The sequence below is a fragment of the Sapajus apella genome, unplaced genomic scaffold (genome assembly GCF_009761245.1).
Source record: "Sapajus apella isolate SASKATOON/1434 unplaced genomic scaffold, GSC_monkey_1.0 scaffold1, whole genome shotgun sequence".
Taxonomy (NCBI): Eukaryota; Metazoa; Chordata; class Mammalia; order Primates; family Cebidae; genus Sapajus; species Sapajus apella.
In genome coordinates this window covers 63,278,374-63,298,341 of record NW_022436941.1, presented here as the reverse complement: position 1 = coordinate 63,298,341, position 19,968 = coordinate 63,278,374, and the positions used below count along the sequence as shown (strand labels likewise).

The window sequence follows — 19,968 nt, the reverse complement described above, 5'->3', positions numbered from 1 at the left end:
ACCCGCTCTCCACTTCTGTTCCCTGCAAGCAAGCCCACAGTTTACCCTCTGTAAGAGCAACCCTGCAAAGGCTAATTATTTGCTAAATATTGTTTAACCGCACAGAGTAACAAAGTATCTTCTTTTCCAAAATACCTATGTTATAGACCAGGTTTTCAAGAAAATCTGGAGGAAGGCATGCATGTAAATTGTGGACTGGAGGCAGGGTGTGGTGGCTCATGCCTGTAATCCCAGCACTTTGGGAGGCCAAAGTGGGTGGATCACCTGAGGTCAGGAGTTCAAGACCAGCCTGGCCAACATGGTGAAGCCCCTCTCTATTAAATACAAAAAATTAGCCAGGCGGGGTGCACGCCTGTAGTCTCAGCTACCTGGGAGGCTGAGGCAGAAGAATCGCTTAAACCCAGGAGGTGGAGGTTGCCGTGAGCCGAGATCATGCCATTGCACTCCAGCCTGGGCAAGAAGAGTGAAACTCTGTCTCAAAAAAAAAAAAAAAAAAAAAATGTTGACTGGATCCTTTTTATTATAAGGATACTCTTACAAAATCATAGGTATAACTACCTGATGCTTATACAAATATAAAAATGAATCTGCAAATTAAATACAAAAAAGTCAAAAATCCAATTTAGCAATTTTAATTGGGCACATCAGATGATGCTGATTTTACTGAAACTAAATTTCTACTTCCAGCAATAATTATAATAGCTAATACATTTTGAGCAAGTATTATGTTCCAGGCCAAGGTACTTTTTTTTCTTTTGAGACAGTCTCTGTTCCCCAGGCTGTAGTGCTGTGGCACAATCTCAGCTCATTCCAACCTTCATCTCCTGGGTTCAAGCGATTCTCCTTCTTCAGCCTCCTGAGTAGCTGCAATTACAGGTACATGCTCACCACGCCCAGCTAATCTTTGTATTTTTAGTAGAGACTGGGGTCTCACCATGTTGGCCAGGCTGGTTTCAAATTCCTGACCTCAAATGATCCATCTGCCTCAGATTCCCAAAGTGCTGGGATTACAGGTGTGAGCCATGGTGCCCAGCTCAGGTCAAGGTACTTTTTTTTTTTGAGACAGTTTTGCTCTTGTTGCCCAGGCTGGAGTGCACAGTCGCAATCTCGGCTCACTGCAACCCCCACCTCCCACTTCAAGCGATTCTCCTCTCTCTCAAAAAAAAAAAAAAAAAAAAAAAAAAAGATATTCTTACAGAAATGTAGCAAACCTCTGCTAGTTCATCCATAGACCACCGCTATAATTGGAGAGATTAGAGGCCAGAAACGGTGTTGCAGAGGGAATGAGGGGGTGAGAGGAACTGCCTCTCCACAGGTGAGATGTGAGGTTTGCAGTGCTGGACCTGACCAGGTTGTGGCAGTTGGTCTGGAGGTAAAAGATGCATTCCAGCTAGGCACGGTGGCGCGTACCTGTAGTCCCAGCTACTTGGGAGGCTGAGGTAGGAGGATCGCTTGAGCCCAGGAGTTCTAGGCTGTAGTGGGCTATGCCGATTGGGTGTCCACACTAAGTTCGACATCAATATAGTGAACTCCCAGGAATGGGGGACCACCAGGTTACCTAAGGAGGGGTTAACTGGCCCAGGTCGGAAACGGAGCAGGTCAAAACTCCCGTGCTGATCAGTATTGGGATGGCGCTTGTGAATAGCCACTGCACTCCAGCCTGGGCAACATAGTAAGACCCCGTCTCTAAAAGAAAAAAAACTTGTTTTTAATTAAAAAAAAAAAAAGATGCATTCCAAGAAAATTCCATAAAAATATTTTGTCAACACTAACCTGACAGTTGAGCTAGCCAAGGAAAAACCTCATCGGATCTTTACTAGTTCAGATCATAACTGGAACTCTTAAAAGCTCTTGCCATCAAAAGTATCAAAAATGAAAATGTAAGATATATTCCTACCACTTCAGGAAGTTTCTATACAATCCATCTAACTGACCAGTTAGTTTCTTTCATGATCAAGCAGACATACTGAAGTCACCAACACAGCAGAAGGCACAAATGTCTGTTTATCAATGTTTTTCACACTACATGTATGATTCATTAGTGAGTCATGAAATCAGCTCTGTGAGTCATAATGAACAATTTTTTAAAAAAACAAATTACATTAGGAAAAAATTTAAAGAGATCAAAGTAAACTCCTGAAGGCAGGGTCCTATTTGGTTTAATATCCTCTAATAATTCTATCAAAATGCAAAGCATAGGCTGGGCACTGTAGCTCATGCCTGTAATCCCAGCACTTTGGGAGTCTGAGGCAGGCAGATCACTTCAGGCCAGGAGTTCGATATCAGCCTGGCCAACATGGTGAAACCCCATCTCTACAAAAAATACAAAAACCTCACAAAAAAACAAAAACTGCAAACCATAAAGTAGGCACCCTACAAAAGTTGGATAATGACTGTAATGACTGATCAAAAAATGCATCAGAAACGACCTATTAACTATAGATCTTAATAATTATAGTTCTTATATTACTTATAGCTGTGATGTAAAGACCAACTATCATTGATCTCAAATAAGATTCTATGCCTAAATAATATGAAAACACCAACTAATCATCAATCTTTGAATGGAGGTAAGATACATAAAATTGATACATAACTCTGGAAAACTAAACATTGTCATTCTTTTTCTTTTTTTGGAGACAGATTCTCACTCTTTCACCCAGGCTGGAGTGCAGTGGCACAATCTCAGTTCACTGAAACCTCTGCCCCGCAGATTCAAGCAATTGTCCTACCTCAGCCTCCTGAGTAACATTGTCCTTCTTTTATGGTCATAATTATTAAGACAGACTTTTGGCCAGGCACGGTGGCTCACGCCTGTAATCCCAGCACCTTGGGAGGCCGAGGTGGGTGGATCATGAGATCAAGAGTTCAAGACCATCCTGGCTAACATGGTGAAACCCCGTCTCTACTAAAAATACAAAAATAAACTGGGTGTGGTGGTGCACGCCTGTAGTCCCAGCTACTCAGGAGGCTGAGGCAGGAGAATCGCTTGAACCCGGGAGGTGGAGGTTGCAGTGAGCCAAGATTGTGCCACTGCACTCCAGCCTGGCAACAGTGTAAGACTCTGTCTCCAAAAAAAAAAAAAAAAAGAAAAAGGCAGACTTTTGTTCACATAAACATATTATTAGATTGACAATGAAAGGGACCTATGCAGGGCAATCAAGCAAAATATAAATAAATATTACTGGCAGGGGAGATACCATGATCACGAAGGTGGTTTTCCCAGGGCGAGGCTTATCCATTGCACTCCGGATGTGCTGACCCCTGCGATTTCCCCAAATGTGGGAAACTCGACTGCATAATTTGTGGTAGTGGGTGACTGCGTTCGCGCTTTCCCCTGTTTTTAAAATAAAATAAATAAATATTAAAAGCATCCAAATAGGAAAAGAAGTCAAACTGTCTCTCTTCATTGATGATATGATTTCATAACTAGAGAACCCTAAAGACTGCTAAAAGTCTCCAAGAAACTGATAAGCAACTTTAGTAAAGTCTCAGGATACGAAATCAATGTGTAAAAATCAGTAGCATTTCTATACACCAATAATGTTCAAGCTGAGAGCCAAATCAAGAATGCAATCCTGGCCGGGTGCAGTGGCTCACACCTGTAATCCCAGCACTTTGGGAGGCCGAGGCGGGTGGATCACGAAATCAGGAGATCGAGACCATCCTGGCTAACATGGTGAAACCCATCTCTACTAAAAATACAAAAAAATGAGCTGTGTATGGTGGCACGACCCTGTAGTCTCAGTTACTCGGGAGAGTGAGGCAGGAGAATGGCTTGAACCCAGGAGGCAGAGGTTGCAGTGAGCCAAGATCGTGCCACTTCACTCTAGCCTGGGCGACAGAGCGAGACTCTGTCTCAAAAAAAAAAAAAAAAAAAAAAAAGGATAGTGTCTGTAACCCCAGGATTTGGGGAGGCAGAGGCGGAGAAGCACTTGAGTCCAGGAGTTTGGGACCACCCTGGGCAATATATTGAGACTCCATCTCTATTAACAAAGAAAAGAGAAAAGAAAAGGGAGGGACGAAGGGAGGGAGGGAGGGAGGAAAGAAGGAAGGAGGGAAGGAAGGAAGTTTAAATCTGCAAGAGGAAAAAAAATCTGCAAGAAATTCATAATCCTTGTATAAAGCAAGCTAAATTATGGCAATTATGATTTTGAGCAATTGAGGGAGTATAAGAAAAGAGAGTTAATGCCAGAAATATTCTCTTGTAGTGGCAGAAGGAATATGACATTGTATCTAGGAAGAAGGAAACATAATCGGAGCTCACCACTTGGCTTTTCTGAAAGCAATATCTACACATAGGCATAACAGTATTATCATTTACTTTAGCTTTTAGATGCTACTCAATAAGGAGGACTTGATTATAGAACAAATGAACATGTTTTCAACTCTGATCATGAAGCAAAGCTACAGCTGGCAAAGACTGGAAGCTGGAAGGGGGGGGAGGAGGTGAAAGGAGGGGTGGAAATATTAATATTCTTATCCAACACTGTATGGGGTCTACAGTTGGTACCTAAAATTGGTAGAATAAGAATAGAGGCTGGGCATGGTGGCTCATACCAGTAATTCCAGCACTTTGGGAGGCCAAGGTGGGTGGATCACCTGAGATCAGGAGTTCGAGAGCAGCCTGACAAACATGGTGAAATCCCATCTCTATAAAAATACAAAATTAGCCGGGCATGGTGGCAGATGCCTGTAATCCCAGCTACTTGGGAGGCTGAGGCAGGAGAATTGCTTGAACCCAGGAGGCAGAGGTTGCAGTGAGCCGAGATCGCACCGTTGCACTCCAGCCTAGGCAATAAAAGCAAAACTCATTAAAAAAAAAAAAAAAAACCAAACAAAGAAATAGAAATTAAAGTATATTATTTAGAGTAATGAAAATAACCATTTAAAATAATTTGAAACAATATGGCTGTCAACAAAATTGGGAAGAAAGGGGATGGAAAGGTGAGATTCAGCTCAAGTGAACTAACGTCTAATCTCTCATTGTTAAAAGTCAACAGATACTTTCTAAATCTAAGAATCAAGAAGTAGAAATAAAACTTACTATGGTGGCTGGGCACAGTGGCTCATGCCTGTAATCCCAACACTTTGGAAGGCCAACGCAGGCAGATCACTAGGTTAAGAGATCAAGACCATCCTGGCCAACATGTTGAAACCCCACCTCTACAAAATACAAAAAATTAGCTGGGTGTGGTGGCAGAGCCTGTACTCCCTGCTACTCGGGAGGCTGAGGCAGAAGAATCACTTGAACCCAGGAGGCGGAGGTTGGGGTAAGCAGAGATCACACCACTGCACTCCACCCTGGATGACAGAGCGAGACTCTATTTATTTAAAAAAAAAAAAAATGCTTACTGTGGTAACGTCCCAAAGAACTCGAGATAAAACCAGATATTATTTAAAAAGTGTTTCCGGAAAATATGAGGGAAAATAATTATTTTTCTTTTTCTTTTTTTTTTTTTTTTTTTGAGATGGAGTCTCACTCTTGTTGCCCAGGCTGGAGTGCAGTGACATGATCTCAGCTCACTGTAACCCGAGCCTCCTGGGTTCAAGCAATTCTCCTGCCTCAGCCTCCCAAGTAGCTGGGACTGTAGGAAGTTGCCACCATGCCCAGCTATTTTTTTTTTTTTTTTTTGTATTTTTAGTAGAGACAGGGTTTCACCATGTTAAGCCAGGATGGTCTCCATCTCCTGACTTCATGATCCACCCACCTTGGCCTGCCCAAGTACTCGGATTACAGGCATGAGCCCCCACACCCAGCCAACAATTATTTTTCTTAAAACCCTTTGTAATTCCTCAAATTTTTTTTCTTTCAATCATGTTCATATATTACTTTGATTTTTTTAAAATTTGTTTTTAATAGTTGCATAATGGTTGTCTACTGACAATTTGACTTGTAAATCCATTTTTGAAAAAGAGTATTTGAGGCCAGTGTGGTGGCTAAAGCCTATAATCCCAGCACTTTAGAGGCCAAGGTGGGAGGATTCATTGAGCCAGGAGTTGGAGACCAGCCTGGGCAACATAGTGAGACCCCCTCTCTGTTTCATTTAAATAAAAAATTAAGCTGGGCACAGTGGCTCAGGCCTGTACTTTGGGAGGCCAAGGCAGGCGGATCACCTGAGGCCGGAAGTTTGAGACCAACCTGGCCGATATGGTGCAACTCTGTCTCTACAAAAATCAGCTGGGCATGATTTTTGGGGGGGACACCTGTAATCCCAGTTACTCGGGAGGCTGAGGCAGGAGAATCACTTGAAGTGGGAGGTAGAGGTTGCAGTGAATCGAGATCACGCCATTGCACTCAAGCCTAGGCAACAGAGTAAGACTACATCTCAAAAAAGTAAAATTTTAAAGAAAAGAAATTTCTCAATCATTTCTCAGTTTGCTTTCCACAAATGATTAGGGTCATTTTCTTTAAGTGGTTAGCTCGATGAATTATAACTCTTTGTTAATTTGATTTCACAGCACAGTTTTGAAAATCACCCTGAAAAAGTACTGTGTGGCTTGAGCTGGCTTTTAATGGAATAAAATTGAATTCTGCTTTGAAGTCTTTATGACTTTTCCTTACAGAAGTGGTGACATTGTACGGTTCTGCGTGCACCCTGAAATCACAGGTCTTGTGTGACGCCGTGAAAATTGCCCAGAACCCCGGGCACCCCCTCCTCGGCTAGGGAAGTCACCAGCGCTGGCAAATAGCATAATGGGCTTGTGGCGCCCCCTAATGTTCACTAGGCAAACTGCACCGCCTTCCTGAGCTGCGTTCTAGGGTGAAGTTAAAAAAGAAATCTGAGCTTGGAAAGTCTGTATGAAGGCAGTGGCAGGCATGTATATTTATTTACGTTCTTTAATCAACAGATATGATTTCCAAATTTCTTTTTGGGGGCGGAGTTTCGCTCTGTCACCCAGACTGGAGTGCAGTGGCGTGATCTCGGCTCACTGCAACCTCTGCCTCCCAGGTTCAAGCAGCTCTGCCTCAACCTCTCAAGTAGCTGGGATTATAGGCGCACGCTGCCACGCCCGGCTAATTTTTTGTATTTTAGTAGAGACGGGGTTTCACCGTGTTGCCCAGGCTGGTCATGAACTCCTGAGCTCAAGCAATCTGCCCGCCTTGGCCTCCCAAAGTGTTAGGATTACAGGTGTGAGCCACCATGTCTGGCGATTTCCAAAATTATTTACATAACAACTTGGGAAATTTGAATGTAAAATGTATATTAGATGATTTAGGGATATTATTAAGTAATGTTCAGGCCTGGCATTGGGACCAACACCTGTATGGGAACTGAGGCAGGAGAGTCACTTGAAGTCAGGAGATCAAAACCAGCCCAGACAACATAGTGAGGGACTATCTCTACAAAATTTTTAAAAAGAAAAAAATTAGCCAGGTGTGGTGACGGATGCCTATGGTCCCAGCTACTTGGGAGGCTGAAGTGGGAGGATTACTAGAGCCTGGAGGCCACGGCTGTGGTGAGTGATGATTGCACCACTGTACTCCAGCCTGGGCAACAGAGCGAGACCCTATCTCTAAATAAACAATAACAATAATTTTTTGTGTGTGACAGAGTCTTGCTCTGTCCCCCAGGCTGGAGTGCAGTGACACACTCTCAGGTCACTGCAACCTCCGCCTCCCGGGTTCAAGCAATTCTTCTACCTCAGCCTCCTCCTGAGTCGCTGAGATTACAGGCCAGTGCCACCACACCCAGCTAATTTTTGTATTTTTAGTACAGACGGGGCTTTGCCATGTTGGCCAGGTCTTGAACTCCTGACCTCAAGTGGTCTACCCACCTCAGCCTCCCAAAGTGCTGGGATTACAGGCATGAACCACTGTGCCCAGCCAATGATAATAATTTTTAAAAAGCAGTGTTCTCCTAATGAATCTCTATGTAGAGTGTCCTTATTTTAAGAAATGCATATTGAAGTTTTTATAGGTAAAATGTCATAATATCTGCAACCAACTCTCAAATGGCTTTCACTCTTACTTAGAGTGAAAGCCAAAGCCCTACAATGACCTACGAGGCCACATGTCATCTTCACCAACCCCTTCTCTGTCCTCATCTCCTCCTCCAGTCCCTCCTTCTCCCAGCTCTGGCCACACTGACCTTTTCAGTCATTTGCATATTCTGGCCTCTTCACACCCACTTCCCAGGACCCAAGATGCTCTTCTCACTAGAGTCCCAAGTAGTTGGGAACTATAGGCACATGCCACCATGCCTGGCTAATGTTTTTATTTTTTGTGGAGGTGGAATCTGCCCATGTTGCCCAGGCCAGTTTCAAAATTTTGGGCAAGCGATCTTCCCGATTCACCCTCCCAAAGTGTTGGGATTACGGGCGTGACCTACCTTGTCTGGCCAAAAAAGACACCTTAGTGACACTTTTCCTGGCCACAGACTAAAATTGTTGTTGTTGTTGTTGTTGCTGTTGAGATGGAGTTTTGCTCTGTTGCCAGGCTGGAGTTCAGTGGCGTGATTTCCGCTCACTCCATCCTCCGCTTCCCAGGTTCAAGCGATTCCCCTGCCTCAGCCTCTGGAGTAGCTGGGATTACAGGCATGCACCACCACACCCAGCTAATTTTGTATTTTTAGTAGAGACAGGGTTTCTCCACGTTGGTCAGGCTGGTCTCAAACTCCTGACCTCAGGTGATCCTCCTGCCTCAGCATCCCAAAGTGCTGGGATTACAGGCATGAGCCACTGCGCCCAGCAACAGTCTAAAATTTAACCCACCATTTACCTGCATTGTTTCCTTAGCTCTTATTACAATTTAATGCACCAAAATTTCATTTATCTTTTTTATTGTCTGTGTTGTCCAAAACATTAATTTACATAAAAGCTTTGATGGTGGTTGTGTTCACTGCTGTGTCCACTGGACCTAAACTAGTAACCAGAATATACTTGAAAGTCATTTAATATACATTGAGTGAAAAAATAAAAAGCAGTGCGTGGGCTCAAATTTTTACTCTATAGTTAATTTGCAAATTTTGTTTTAGACTACAGCATGTATAATGTGTGAAAAATGCCATCTGTTGATGACTGGCAGATTTGACTGGTTTGTGCTCTGAATTAAGAATAATTTACTTTTTTCAATGTAAGCTTTAAGTTGAGCCTTTCTAAATTTAAAAAAAAAAAAAAATTCCATCCTGTGCCCTTTAGGCACTATTGACATCTTGACTGACATCTTTCCAGGGCTGTGATGACAAATTCAAAGGTCAGTGATGGGTGTACATCACCTGAGATGGGGTAGCCGGGTTATGAGTGATTTTTGTCTGTCTTTAGTAAATATTAAATATCACTCAAAACTGTTGCTAGAACAAATATAAATATAAGAGTAGGATATTAGGGGTAGGCGTGATGGCTCATGCCTGTAATCCTAGCGCTTTGGGAGGCCGTGGTGGGCGGATCACTTGAGTTCAGGAGTTCGAGACCAGCCTGGCCAACAAGGTGAAACCCCATCTCTACTAAAAATATAAAAATTAGCCCAGCTTGGTGGGCTGTAATCCTAGCTACTCAGAAGCCAAGCAGAAAAATTGCTTGAACCTGGGAGGTGGTGGCTGCAGTGAGTCAAGATCGTGCCATTGCACTCCAGCCTGGGGGACAAGAGCAAAACCCCATCTCAAAAAAGAAGAGAGTAGGATGTTAGGTAAGTTCAGGGATGATAAAGCCATAACGGGTTAAGTAGAATGGGGGTTGATTCCTAAGCTTTGAGATCACCTCTTAAAATCAGGCATATAAATCCTGCTGGATTTGAATGCTGTGTAGGATAGAGCACAGGTCTGAAAAAGTATGAAAATTCTAATGTCTTTATTTACCTAAAAGATAGCCTCTTGGGTTATTTTAAAATCAGAGACTAGGCTAGTATTCCCAGCAGCAGGTAGAAGGCAATGTGGACCTCTGGATGCTGACAAAAAAAAAAAAAAATGCATCTCGCAGCCAACCATGGTGGCTCACACCTGTAATCCCAGCACTTTGGGAGGCCGGGGGTGAGAGGAGACGTGGATCACCTGAGGTCAGGTGTTCAAAACCAGCCTGACCAATATGGTGAAACTCCATCTCTACTAAAAATGCAAAAATTAGCCAGGTGTGGTGGTGCGTGCCTACAGGAGGCTGAGGCAGGAGAATCACCTGAACCCGGGAGGTGGAGGTTGCAGTGAGTTGAGATCGCACCAATGTACTCCAGCCTGGGCAACAAGGGCTTAAAGACTTGGTTGAGGTCCAATATGGCGGCGCCCAGTGGCGGTGTGAACTGTGAGGAGTTCGCCGAGTTCCAGGAATTACTCAAGGTGATGAGGACAATTGATGACAGAATAGTACATGAATTAAACACTATAGTTCCAACAGCTTCCTTTGTAGGGAAAATTGATGCCAGCCAAACCTGTAAACAGCTTTATGAGTCATTGATGGCAGCTCATGCCAGTAGAGACAAAGTCATAAAAAATTGTATAGCCCAGACGTCAGAAGTAGTAAAAAATCTCCGAGAAGAGAGAGAAAAGAATTTAGACGATTTAACGTTATTAAAGCAACTTAGAAAAGAGCAGACAAAGTTGAAATGGATGCAGTCAGAACTGAATGTTGAAGAAGTGGTAAATGACAGGAGCTGGAAGGTGTTTAATGAACGCTGCCGAATTCACTTCAAGCCTCCAAAGAATGAATAAAGAGAGATACTTTTTTTTTTTTTAAAGGACTGGGTCATCTCATAAGAGCTAAGCATGACAGGTATCAACAGGGCGGGCTTCCTAGGATGATTTCTGAGCCAACAGTCCAAGACCTTTTGTTGATTTCAGCCCCACTTAGCCAAGACCTCAAATATAAATAATTCTGATAATTATGGAGAAATCAACTGCTATTTTATACTGATTCTGTAAAAAAAAAAAAAGTTTTGTAACTATTAAAATAATTTTCTGAAAAAAAAAAAAAAAAAAAGACTTGGTTGAATGGGTAACTTTAGGGCAGAGACAAAGCAGGAGCAGAGGGTAGGATCTGGCACTATGCCCTGGCCAGCATGCCCTGACCTGAGGATGATGCGCACCTGATTCTTCTCATGCAGCAAAGCACACCAGGCACCACCCTTGGGGATCTCCCCTGAGTCTCCCACAGGTCTGGCTTGGCTGGGTCCTTCTACCACAAGAGTGCCCACAGCATCCTGTTTGTAAATCCATCCCAGCACACCGTCCTTTGGACTCTAATTTAATTTTTCTTACCTGTGTCCCCCCTCAGGATGGTGAGCTCCCAGGATGCGCTTCTTCCCATTATCCTTTATGTTTGGCCTAGCATTTGGCAAACAGTAAGTTCTTAATACATTCAAGATGAAAAAGAAAATCTTAGCTACCTTTCTTACAACCAGGAGAATGGGCTTCAGAAGAATCTGGCCCCATATTTGGAATAATTTGGTCACCATCCTGCTGCCTTCATGGGCAAAACGTTCTGAAGCCTGAGCAGCACGTGCACATTTGTTGAGCAATACGTAGACTCTGAAAATGGAATGGGATACGTAATATTTAGTGTGCGCCATATTGGTTAGGTATAGTGATAAGATGGAGGCACAAAAACCAAACTCCAGCTGCTTATCATTTTAATAAGAGAGCTGGTGTGTGTGTTTGTGTTTCTTTCTTTGTTTTGACAATCTAGCCCCTAAAATTAACCCCAGACCCACTAGAAGTTGATATCAGGCTCAGATTTGGGGAGTGCCATTTTAAAAGTATTATTTTCCTCTTGTTTTCTTTATAGGATTTTTTTCTGATTGTAAAAACTCAGAGAATTCTAAATAAGGAAAACTATTCATAATTCTATCAACCTCATTAAAAAAACACTGTTAACATTCATTTCCTGTGAATTTTTAAAATATATATATATTAGAGGCTGAGCGTGGTAGCTCACGCCTGTAATCCTAGCACTTTCGGAGGCCAAGGCAGGTGAATCACTTGATGTCAGGAGTTTGAGACCAGCCTGGCCAACATGGTGAAACCTTGTCTCTACTAACAATACAAAAATTTGTCAGGCATGATGGCAGGCGCTTGTAATCCCAGCTACTCAGGAGGCTGAGGTGGCAGGATCACTTGAGTCTGGGAGGTGAAGGTTGCAGTGAGCCGAGATTGTGCCATTGCACTGCAACCTGGGCAACAGAGTGAGACTCTGTCTCAAAACAGGACAAAATGAAACAAAAATGTAAGTAATTACTCAGCCTGGGCACAGTGGCTCACTCCTGTAATCCCAGCACTTTGGGAGGCCAAGGCAGGAGAAAAACTTGAAGTCAGGCGTCCGAGACCAGCCTGACCAACATAGTGAAACTCTGTTTCTACTAAAAATACAAAATTGGCCAGCCATGGTGGCGCAGGCCTATACTCCCAGCTACTTGGGAGGCAAATGCAGGAGAATCACTTGAACCTGGGAGATGGAGGTTGCAGTGAGCTGAGATGGTGCCATTGCACTCCAGCCTGCACAGCAAGAGTGAAACCCTGTCTCAAAAGAAAATAAAACCAGGTGTGGTGGCCCACGCCTATAATCCCAGCACTTTGGGAGGCTGAGGCAGGTGGATCACCTGAGGTTGTGAGTTTGAGACCATCCTGACCAACATGGAGAAAAACCGTCTCTAATAAAAATACAAAATTAGTCAGGCGTTGTGGCGTATGCCTGTAATCCCAGCTACTCAGGAGGCTGAGGCAGGAGAATTGCTTGAACCCAGGAGGCAGAGGTGGTGGTGAGCTGAGATCGTGCCATTGCGCTCCAGCCTGACCAACAACAAAAAAAGTAATTACTCTTTAATTGTTTGACTATTGAAAACTCCTAGTTTCTAAGGGATATCAGCACATGAGTTCCCACCTCTGTTATTCAGGCCATATACATGTCATTGATTGCACACTGATGGACAAAATAGAAAGCAAAACAGTAACAAAAATGAGGAGGTCACAGAAGAGGGTAGTAACATTTTAGCCAGAGAAAAACTACTATAAATGGAAGAAGTCAGAAAATAAGGCAATCTGCATCATATTGCAAAATGCTGTGGAGAGGTAAGGTCATGTTACAATGTAGCCTAGTAAAAGAAAAACAAGCAAAACCCCTGAAGTTGAAGATGTGGTTCTAAATCAACATCCAGCCCCACTCATGACTCTACATGTAATTTTGAGCACGTCAGCTCTCAGGGACTCAATTCCCTCATCTGTAGAGTAAGGAGTGGGCCTAGATCCTCCCTTAGACCCCTTTCAGCAGAAATCCCTGATTCTATGGAGCTGCACGTTTTCTGACCCATGCAGGAAAGGTCAGAACTCTGGAGAGCCTTCACAGGGCTTTAACTGTTCTAAGGAGATGACCCACCTGCATCTTGGTTCATTGACAACATGACAATGAGTTCATCATAGAGCCCTTAAACAGGTCAATTTGGATACCCAGCAGGTGTTTTGAAAAGCTACTGATTTAGGCCCAATTAGGAGGTGGGGCAAGGGGTTGCCTTGGAGAAGCAAACAGGGACGCAGGCTGCTGTCAATCACTCTCTGCTCTGGGCTCCCTTTCTTTTTGCCTCTTTCGCATATGGGCTTCCAACCCTGGGAGCCATTTTTAGGGTGAACAAAGGCGTCTGTGGAATGTTCATTTGTTTCTATTGTTTACCACAAGCAGTCTTTGTTTTTTTAACTTGAATAGTTAACACTCCCTCTTAAAACCAGACTCAGAATGAAAACTATGCTTCACACTGTTTGCAAGAGCCAAACACTGGACACCCAGATGCCCATTACACATAGGATGGGGGCTGGGTGCGGTGGCTCTTGCCTGTAATCCTAATGCTTTTGGAGGCCAAGACGGGTGGATTGCTCGAGCTCAGGAGCTGGAGAACAGCCTGGGCAACACAGCAAAACCCCAACACTACAAAAAAATATGTGAGTTGGCTGGACATGGTAGCGTGTGCCTGTAGTCCCAGCTATTCAGGAGGCTGAGGCAGGAGAATCACTTGAGCCAGGGAGGTTGAGGCTAAGTGAGCGATGATCACATCACTGCACTCCAACCTGGGTATCAAAGTAAGATCTTATCTCAAAAACAAACAAAAATAGAATGGTTCCAGGTGTGGTTACTCACGCCTATAATCCCAGCACTTTGGGAGGCTGAGGCCAGGAGGCTGAGGCCAGAGGCAAGGAGTTCAAGACCAGCCTGGGCACCACAGGGAGACCCCGTATCTACAAAAAAGTAGCTGGGCATGGTAGCAGGTGCCTATAGTCCCAGCTGCTCAGTAGAAGGAGGTGAGGGAATTGCTTGACCCAGGAGATTGAGGCTGCATTGAGCTGAGATTGTGCCACTGTACTCCAGCCTGGGCAACAGAGTGAAACCCTGTTTTAAGAGAAAAAGAAATGGATAGGGTTGGGCATGATGGCCCATACTCATAATCCCAGTGCTTTGGGAGACCACCGTGGAAGGATCACCTGAGGCCCAGGAGTTTAAAATTCCAGTGAGCTATGATCGTCAGAGGCGTTTGAACCAGAGCAACTCCATCTTGAGTAGGGGCTGGGTAAAATAAGGCTGAGACCTACTGGGCTACATTCCCAGACAGTCAGGCATTCTAAGCCACAGGATGAGATAGGAAATCAGCACAGGATACAGGTCATAAAGACCTTGCTGATAAAACAGGTTGCAGTAAGGGAGTTGGCCAAAATCCACCAAAACCAAGATGGTGATGATCGTCCTCACTGCTACACTCCCTTTAGCACCATGACAGTTTACAAATGCCATGGCAAAGTTACCCTATATGGTGGAAAAACGAGAGGCACGAATAATCCACCCCTTGTTTAACATATCAGCCTCCCAAGTAGCTGGGACTACAGGCACATACCACCGTACCCCACTATTTTTTTGTTTTTGTTTTTGTTTTTTTTTGAGATGGAGTTTTGCTCTTGTTGCCCAGGCTGGAGTTTAATGGCAAGATCTCTGCTCACCGCAACCCCCACCTCCTGGCTTCAAGTGATTCTCCTGCCTCGGCCTCCCGAGTAGCTGGGATTACAGGCATGCAACACCACACCCAGCTAATTTTGTATTTTTACAAATACAAAACCCTGTAGAGACAGGGTTTCTCCATGTTGGTCAGGCTGGTCTCAAACTCCTGACCTCAGGTGATCTGCCTGCCTCGGCCTCCCAAATGCTGGAATTACAGGCATGAGCCACCATGCCTGGCCTACTTTTTTTTTTTTTTTGAGCCGAAGTCTTACTCTGTTGCCAAGGCTGGAGTGCAGTGGCAGTGATCTCGGCTCACTACAACCTCCGCCTCCTGGGTTCAAGCAATTCTTCTGCCTCAGTCTCCCCGGAATTACAGGCACTCACCACCACGCTTAGCTAATTTATGTATTTTTAGTAGAGACGGGGTTACACCATGTTGGGCAGGATGGTCTAGATCTCCTGACCTCGTGATCTGCCCACCTCAGCCTCCCAAAGTGCTGGGATTACAGGCGTGAGCTACCACACCCAGACGCACCCCACTAATTAAAAAAAAATTTTGTGGAGCTAAGATGTCACTATGTTGCCCAGGCTTGTCTCAAACTCCTGGGCTCAAGGAGTTCTTCCACCCCAGCCTCCCAAATGCTGGGATTACAGATGTGAGCTGCTGTACCAGCTAACAACTAACCTATTATTCTAGAAGTTAGAACAGTTGTTACTGTTGACGAACAAAGTCAAACTCTCTAAAATGTTTAAAGAGGTTTACTTTGAGCCAAATATGAGTGACCATCGGCCGAGGGACAGTCTCAAGAGGTCCTGAGAAATGTGTCCAAGGTGGTTCAGTTACAGCTTAGTTTCATATGTTTCAGGGAAACATAAGACATCAGTCAATACATGTGAGGCATATATTGGTTCAATCTAGAAAGGCAGCACAACTCAATGCGGGGGAGGGGGGAAGCGTGCTTCTAGATGATAGGTAGATACAAAGATTTTCTTTTTATTTTTTTTTTATTTTTTGGAGACAGAGTCTCTCTCTGTCACCAGGCGCCAGGCTGGAGTGTGGTGGCGCGATCTTGGCTCACTGCAACCTCTGCCTCCCAGGTTCAAGAAAATTCTCCTGCCTCAGCCTCCCGAGTAGCTGGGACTACAGACACACACCACCACACTCAGCTAATTTTTGTATTTTTTAGTAGAGACATGGTTTTACCATGTTGGCCCAGATGATCTCCATCTCTTGACTTCGTGATCACCCCCGACCCCCGCCTCAGCCTCCCAAAGTGCTGGGATTACAGACATGAGCCACCGTGCCTGGCCAATTGAAAGATTTTCTGATTGGCAATTTGTTGAAAGAGTTATTATCCAGAGACCTGAAATCAATAGAAAGGAGTGGTTAAGATAAGGAATTGTGGAGACTTGCAAGGTTCTTATTATGTAGATGAAGTCTCATAGGTGGCCACCCTTAGAGGCAACAGATGGCAAATGTTTTCTATTTAGAACTTTAAAAGGTGCTGGTCTCTCAGCCAATCTCTTCAGGATCAGAAAAAGACTCGGAAAGGGAAGGGGATTCTCTGTAGAAAGTAGATTTCGGCTGGGCGCAGTGGCTCACGCCTGTAATCACAGCACTTGAGGCAGGTGGATCACGAGGTCAGGCGTTTGAGACCAACATGGCCAACATAGTGAAACCCCGTATCTACTAAAAATTAAAAAAAAAAAAAAATTACCTGGGTGTGGTGGTGCATGCCTATAATCCCAGCTACGGGGGAGGCTGAGGCAGGAGAATCCCTTGAACCTGGGAGGTGGAGTTTGCAGTGAGCCGAGATTGCACCACTGTACTCCAGCTGGAGCGACAGTGCATGAGTCTGTCTCAAAAAAAAAAAAAAAGAAAGTAAATTTTCCCCACAAGCACAGGATACAGCTTTGCAGAGCCATTTAAAAATATGTCATCAAAGTTGGTCCTTTTGTAGTTGAAGAGTAAATTGATGGGGCGTTCACGTGCATGTGTCAGATATGCCACCCTCCAACCTTGTTAGGATGTTGGCACATTACCTGTCTGACATAAAAGAAAATCAATAATAAATAAAAATGTGTCAAAGAAATATGTTCTGGGGTAAAAAAATTTTATTCCTCTCAGGGCCTGCTATCTGTCATGTGATGCTGTACTAGAATCAGGTTGGAATGTGGTATTTTATTGCTACAAAGAGTCTGCTTTGTCACTCATAAGATCTCTGTTTTAATATTAATGCTGGTCAGCTGTGCCTGAATTCCAAGGGGAGGAGATTATAATGAGGCATATCAGACTCCCGTTGGAAATCCCCTTGGTGGAGAGGAGTGGGGTCTGTTCAGCCATGTGGCAGGGAGCTTATAATTTGCTTTTTGGTTCACATTACCCTTGTGGGAATTCATGACTGGAAGACAGCAAGAGGGAATCTTCCAAGATTCTGGTAGATTCTGATTCTTGATTTGAATTGTGGTTCTATGGATATAAATTTTGTAAAAATTTGTGAAACTGCAAACTTATGTACATTTTTTTCTTTTTTTCTTTTTTTTTTTTTTTTTTTTTGGAGACAGAGTCTGTTACCCAGGCTGGAGTGCAGTGGCACAATCTTGGCTCTCTGCAACTCTGTTTCCCAGATTCCAGTGATTCTGGTGCCTCAGCCTTCCGAGTAGCTGTGATTACAGGTGTATACCGCCATGCCTGCCTAATTTTTGTATTTTTAGTACAGACAGGGTTTTGCCATGTTGGCCAGGCTAGTCTCAAACTCCTGACCTCAGGTTATCCACCTGCTTCAGCCTCCCAAAGTCCTAGGATTACAGGCATGAGCCACCACATCTGGCTAATGTACACTTTTTGTAGGTAGGTGATACTTCAATAATTTTATATATATTTTAAATAATAAATGTATATATTTTAAAACCTGGCCTCACTGTGCATGCACACACACACACACACACAAATCATGACATCATATAGAACTTTATAAAAATTGTCCAAAAGTCAGAAACACACATACACACACATGTGCAAACAGACACATGCACAATAAGAGAGAGAGAGAGAGAGATACTGGAAGTGTGGTGAAAAGAAGAGGTTCACATTTGTGGAGTGTGATTAAAAACAATCCTCACCCCCTAGAAGATGGGAAGGAAGCCGGTCTGAGGAGAAAGAGGAATTAGTAAGCAGTGTAGCATGACTCACCCAAAAGCAATGACAACCAGCACTGCCCTTTGGCAGTCCAACCACCACTTGGACTTTGAACAAAAAGTTGGTAAAATTATTTAGAGGTGTGGGTGAGTAACGGGGTGTGCCCTGGAGCATTACTTGGTCAAATTGGTTTCTGCCCTATAGTAGATCAACACATAGATCACACATGTTCCTCTTGAGAATGGCCCATGTAGCCCCAGGAGTAAGACCCTGACCATTTCCCATGGCTATTCCTGTGATTCTAATATCCTTCAGCTTGAGTGTTAAGTCCATATCTAATAAACTTAATGAATCTTTCCAGAATCTCAAGCAAGAGTAATATGATTTTAATGTAAATCAGAAATCTTTGAGAAACTTTTTTTTTCTTTTTTTTTGAGACAAAGTCTTGTTCTGTCACCTAGGCTGGAGTGTAATGGTGCAATCTCAGCTCACTGCAACCTCGACCTCCCCAGTTCAAACAATTCTCCTGCCTCAGCCTCCTGAGTAGCTCGAATGACAGGCGCCCGCCACCATGCCTGGCTAATTTTTATATTTTTAGTAGAGACAGGGTTTCACCATATTGGTCAGGCTGATCTGCAAATCTTGACCTCAGGCGATCCACCCATCTTGGCCTCCCAAAGTGCTGGGGTTACAGGCATGAGCCACCACGCATGGCCTGAGAAACTTGTTAAAAACACAGATTTCTAAGGGCAAAGACTCTGATTGAGCTGGTCACCAGTGGAACTCAAGAATCTTCATTTTAGCCAGCTTCCCTTGCCTTTCCACTCATCTGCCATAAGAGTCTGTGTTAAGCATGCTCTGAATGAAGAGACCACCTAGTGAGCTTTTGGGCCCTGTCTTTAAATCCTTTGATGGTGTCATATACAAGGCCGGATTGGTTTAGATAAAAGCAGCATTCTTCATTTAGGAATAGGCAGAGTCCTCCTTTCTCAGCAGTCAATAGATCGAGGCCTCAGCGATTTTGGAGGACAACTGCAGCCACGGAATTAACTTGGTCTTAGAGAACAGGCTTTGTGTGAACAACAAGGCTGTTTATTCACCCGGGTGTGGGCAGGCTGAGTCCAAAAAGAGAGTCAGCAGAGGGCATTGAGATAGGAGTTGGTTTTATAGGTTTGGGGTAGGCAGTGTAAAATTACAGAAGTTACAGTTCGGGGCAGTTTTTGCAAGCCAGGGGGGTGTCGCTGGGGGCAGATATCACAAGGTCCAACATCCAGTGTCACAAGGTTGGCTTATCAGTTGAGGCAGGAACGTTTGCAGCATGAACAATGGCAGAATGTTGCAAAGTCTGTTAATCAGCCAGTGTAGGAGATAGTCATTCTTCTTCTTTTCTGAAAGTGTACGTACAGGTCACAGGGGTCACCATGGCTTGACCATGGTGTAGTCCATGGTGCAGTCAGTTCAAAGAGCCTTACAGTCTGGACTTTTTTTTTTTTTTTTTTTTTGAGACAGAGTTTTGCTCTTATTGCCCAGGGTGGAGTGCAATGGTGCGATCTCAGCTCACCACAATCTCCACCTCACAAGTTTAAGCGATTCTCCTGCCTCAGCCTCCCAAGTAGCTGGGATTACAGGCATGCGCCACCACACCCTGCTAATTTTTGTATTTTTAGTAGAGACAGGGTTTCACCATGTTGGTCAAGCTGGTCTTGAACTTCTGACCTCTTGATCCGCCTGCCTCGGCCCCCTAAGGTGTTGGGATTACAGGGCAGTCTGGATTTTTTTTATGTGTGAACTTTATGTGTCAATTTGACTGAACCACAGGATGCCCAGATATTTGGTTACACATTATTCTGACTCTAACTCTGAGGATGTTTCTGGATGAGATTAACATTTCTGGCCAGGCATGGTGACTCATGGCTGTAATCCCAGCACTT

General features: G+C 44.0%; 2 non-coding genes and 1 pseudogene across 3 annotated transcripts; all 3 read left to right on the top strand.

Moving 5' to 3' along the window:
* The first annotated feature begins 3,176 nt into the window (after positions 1 to 3,176).
* On the top strand, positions 3,177 to 3,340 carry LOC116554604. The gene has a single exon (XR_004270247.1). It is a non-coding gene; the product is annotated as a U1 spliceosomal RNA (small nuclear RNA).
* Positions 3,341 to 10,202: 6,862 nt separating this feature from the next.
* LOC116562755 lies at positions 10,203 to 10,890 on the top strand (annotated as a pseudogene). Its single transcript, XR_004274093.1, has one exon. The product of XR_004274093.1 is annotated as a coiled-coil domain-containing protein 58 pseudogene (transcript).
* A 5,957-nt stretch (positions 10,891 to 16,847) lies between these two features.
* On the top strand, positions 16,848 to 16,951 carry LOC116554521. Its single transcript, XR_004270224.1, has one exon. It is a non-coding gene; the product is annotated as a small nucleolar RNA U13 (small nucleolar RNA).
* Positions 16,952 to 19,968: the final 3,017 nt, after the last annotated feature.